This window comes from Phoenix dactylifera, chromosome 10, assembly GCF_051530095.1.
Source record: "Phoenix dactylifera cultivar Ajwa chromosome 10, Ajwa_hap1_PhDact_Kaust_v1.1, whole genome shotgun sequence".
NCBI lineage: Eukaryota > Viridiplantae > Streptophyta > Magnoliopsida > Arecales > Arecaceae > Phoenix > Phoenix dactylifera.
In genome coordinates, this window is record NC_143199.1 from 15,319,943 (window position 1) to 15,325,150 (window position 5,208).

The window sequence follows — 5,208 nt, forward strand, 5'->3', positions numbered from 1 at the left end:
GAACATAGCAAGTTGGAAGAACACAAGAAGGCCTCCAAAGCTCTCAAGAAAAATTGGAAGAAAGCTACAATTTATTGGCCCAAGTTTCAAGTTCAAAGGATTCAAGTTGGAGGAGCGAATTCAAAGAAAAATTCAAAAGAATAGTCCTCGAGTCGACTCCTGAAGAATTCGAGTCGACTCCGATGCTTGCCGAGTCGATTCCAGAGTAGAACGAGTCGACTCCAGGGAGTAACAGACAGAAAGACAGAGAAGCTATTTTGGACCCTGAGAGCCGAGTCGACTCCTGAAGAACTCGAGGCGACTCCAATGGCTGGCAAGTCAACTCCTAAGGAAAACAAGGCAAAAGTCAGCGAGCAAATTTCGGACACTGTGAGCCGAGTCGACTCCCGCAAAGTCCGAGTCGACTCCAAGACAGCGCAACCCCAAAGACAGAAGACGGTATTTTCGTCTCTGAGAGGCGAGTCGACTCCAAGACAATTCGAGTCGACTCCAAGGCAGCGCGACCCCAAAATACAGAGGATCAGTTTTCGGGCTCTGAGAGCCGAGTTGACTCCAAGAGAATCCGAGTCGACTCGAGGAAGAAAATCAGAAAATATGTCCTCTGGATTCCTGAGAATAAGCCGACCCCCAAGTGCCCGAGTCGTCTCCAACTATTGGCGAGTCGACTCCAGTTTGGTCCGAGTCGACTCTAGGACAAGGCATGCACATTAATTCAAATTTGGAACAGTGGCCGAGTTGTCTCCAGTCAAGCACGAGTCGACTCCTGCAACAGGCGAGTCGACTCCAGATCGCGCGAGTCGACTCCGATCCCAACGGAAATATTGTCAGGAGGTATAGACTGTGTCCAACGGCTCTATTTTTGTCTCTAACGGCTAGATTCTTGTTTCCACGCCATCTAAAGCTATAAAATCTAGAGGAGAGCTAGGAAAGAACGTATGGAAGTGGGAGAGAACATTTAGGGAAGAGATTTCAAAGAGATTACAAGGGAAATCTCCCAAAAGCACAAAAGGGCCATTCAAAGCAAAATAGAGAGAAGAAGAGCATCCAAGTGAATCACAAAGCTTCCTCTCCATCCGTGTGCTGCCTCGGTGATCCTCTACTTCGTGCCAAATCAGAAGAGGATCAAGTAAAGAAGAAGCTGAGCTCCTTCATCTTCAAAACTCGTTTGAGGGCTTCTCTTTACTCTATTTGTTTATATTTGCTATATTTGCTTAGTTAAGAAGCTTGTATTTGCTTTAAATTTTTAGTCTAATATCTTGTAACTTGATTCAATCAAGGGATTGAATCAAGAGGTTAAGGTTTGTTGGTGAGCCAAAAGAAAAACCAACGGTGTAAGATTGTGGTTGGTGAGCCTTTGGAAAAACCAACTGGGTTGATTGTGAACTCGGAAAACAATCGTTGCAAGGTTGTAGTTGGTGAGCCTTTGGAAAAACCAACTGGGTTTGATTGTGAACCCGGAAAAACAATCGGCTGGTTCTAGTCAGTGAGCCTGTGAAAACCGACCGAGTTCGTTGTGATCTTGCAAAACAACAAGTTGGGTTGTGAGCTTGTAAAACAACCGGCTGTAATTGGAAGGATTATAGTGAAATTTCCAAGAGGTCTTGGGGAGTGGATGTAGGTGCTGGGTGCACCGAACCACTATATGTTTGTTGTGTTTGTGATGCTTTTTGTCATTGTCTAACTTGCTCACTTACTTACTTAGATAAATTGCTTGCTTAACTCTTATCTACGCATCCCTTAGTTGCAAGCATACTCAATTTACTTAATCAAGTCTCATTCAATAAATCAAACTGTTGCTAAGTTTAAATTCCACTGGGCAACAAGTGGTATCAGAGCAGGTGCTCAAATATTATTTGTAGTCTTAACCGACTAGAGCCAAAGATCATGACAACCCCACATAACGTATTACTTGCTGAGGGACTTTCCACAAACAGACCTCCACTGTTTGATGGATCTAACTATATTCAATGGAAAGCTAGAATGAAAATCTTTACTCAATCACAAAACTATGAGTTATGGAATGTCATAACAAATGGCCTACACACACCCACGAAACTAATTGAAAGTATGTTCGATAAAAATTTAGCTGAACTAAATGCTAAGGCTATGAACCTTCTCTACTGTGCATTTAATAAAATATTTTCAACCAAATCTGTATATGTTCATCTGCCAAACAAATATGGGATACTCTTGAAGCAACTTATGATATTTCCGAGGAACCCCATGTTAGTTTACTTGAGGATAATTGCAAGACTAACATTGAGCATGCAGGAAACACTCTAAATCAGGAAGAAAGATTCAAAAGCTTCCTAAAGACAAAGAAGAAGAGGAAGCAAGAAGAAAGGAAGGAAGAGATAAAAAGGAAGAAAGTCTTGACCAAGAAAGACTCAAGCAAGAAAATAAAAGTTAGGAGCAACAATGATGATATTAGCTCCAAGGAACTACAAAAGGTAACTAACTTGTGTTTTATGGCACAAGAAGACAAGGTAAAATCTGAATCTACTCTTACATCAAATGATTTTCAAGAAGAATTCTCTTATGATGAATTATTAAATGCTTTTCATGATTTGTATGGTGAATGTAGAAAATTAGCTGTGAAGAATAAAAATCTTAAGAAACTAAATCTGAAAATTTCAAAAGAAAATCAAACTCTAATAGATGAAAAACTGAAACTAACTAGTAAAACTGAAATCTTAATTAAAGAAAATCAACAACTAAATCAAAGAAATCAACTTCTCACTGAAAGTCATGATAAACTTAAGAAAAACAATGAATTACTTTCAGAAGATAACAGAAGATTAACTAAAGAAGTTGACGAATTAAAACCTGTTGTTGAAAGATTTACCTTCAGCTCTGAAAAATTAAACCTAATGATAAATAATCAAAGAGCTGAATTTGATAAAGTTGGATTAGGATATCAACCTTGGTACACCCAAAAATCTTTCAAGAATATGTTGGTTAAAACAGTTTTTAATTATTCTAAAACAGATTCTTATAATACTAATAAACAGGAACAAAAGCTAAGTAAAATCTCTTCTATTGTTCCTAAATTTATACATTACAAATTTGATGAACCTAAAAGGCAAAAACAGAAAACTGAAAGTTTATCTACTACTCATGTTAGATCTATGTGTGTTAAATTCAACAAGAGGATACAGAAATACATCCCTTATAATCCTAAAATCTGTAAACTCATGGACAAAATAGCTATTAAGAAAATATGGGTTCCAAGAGGAACAATTATAGCTAACCTACAAGGACCCAAAAGAGCTTGGGTTCCTAAGTTGAAAATATGATTATTTTTCAGCAAATATGTCTAGCTATCCAAGGTTCTAATGAAAGATGTTATCTAAACAATGGGTGCTCTAGACATGTTTTAAAGAATTGAATTTAAAATGTAATTAAGAAGAATGATTTAAATGAAAGAAATAATGAAATCAGTAACCCTTGCATCTCATCATTATTTTTGCTTTAGGATTTGATTAAAATATGAATTGCAAGTATTGATCAATTTTGTGATATAGAAAATACTTTTGGAAATATAATCAAATCACTTCATTTTATAGTATACTTTACTCACTATTGGATAAGCTGCTAAATGATTAATAAGAATAACTCTATGAATTCTCTATATGCTTGATTGAGAGTTTTTATCCATGGCATTATTGTTTATTGATCATAGATATGATAATGTGTACTTGGTGTGCTTTTGAATATAAGCTCTATGAATACCAAGATTAAAGAAACCATCTTTGGCATATAAAATCAACTCATGCTAGTATGTACTTAATTTCAAAAGACCTTGCCATTGGCTTACTTAGATTATCTTCTGAAAGGTCAAAGTTTGCTATGCATGCTAACTAAGGAAACAAACAAAAATCAATTTCTAAATCTAAAGATGTTGTTTCCATCACTAAGTTTTCAAAAGCTTACATTGGATTTGTTCTTGGCAAATAAAATTGAAATATTTTTTGTATTTGCTAAATCTTGTAAAAGTGTTTCAAATGATAAAGGTTTCCAAACTGTAAAGATAAAGAGTATCATGGCACAGTGTTGAAAACCAAAATCCTGATAAAGTTTATACAGAAATTAATTATTTCAGCACCAAGGACACCTTAAGTAAAATAGGGTTAATAGAATTCTTGAAGAAATGAAAAAGACAATTGTGTATGATAGTCATCTACTTAATTCTTTTTGTTAAAAGCTATTATCACTGCTTGTCGTATATATGGTTTCTATTAGGTCTATTTTGATGAAAACTCCATTTGATCTTCTGAAAAATAGAAAATGATCTATTGCATATCTTTTATATTCTTCAGTAGTTCATGTTATGCTTGATATGGTCTTTTGAAAATAATGCCAAATCTGATACAGATATTTTTATCTTTGGATATCATTCATCAAGCAATGCATATAGAATATTCAATGAAAAGATTCTAGTTGTAGAAATATCAATTCATTTTATTCTTTATAAGACTAACGATTTATCATCAAGATACTAAAATCAGATTATATATGTATATGTTAATCTTTTTGTTTACATATAACAATCTAAAACTAAAACACCTTAAGAAGAATGAACAAGATTATAATTGGTCAAGTTAAACTAAGTCATTTTTAAAAGAGAGAGAATTTGAAATCTTGTCGATAAAATCTGAAAACTTGTTAATAATTAGAACCAAATTGAGTTTTCAGAAATGCTCTTAATAAAGAAAAATTGGTGACTACTAAAAGATTCAATCAAGAAAAGATGAATTAGATCTTGATGAAATTCTTGCATGATTAGAAGTAAAGATCACCATTATCATTTGCTTGCTTCATAAGCTTTATATTCTGTCAAATGAATGTGTAGAATGCACTCCTATGTGGTTATTTCATTATAAAGGAGATCTATTGTTTTTAAAGCTATATTGAAGCATGATAGAATAATTATTTTATCATACAGCTAGTAGACCAGATTGTATGCTCATTATGTGCAAGATTTCAATCTAACTCTAATGAATCATAATTTATTAATAACAAATAAATCATAATCTAAATTTTGATAGAAACAACTGTTTAAGATAATTTGATAAAACTTAGCTAGCATGTCTTATTGATAATTATCTTAAGCAAATAGAATCTAAGCTAAAATTGATTCTGAAGATATAAAAAAAAAATGATTTGACCTTGAGGAATCTTCCTATTACCTCGTAAACTTATCCTTGA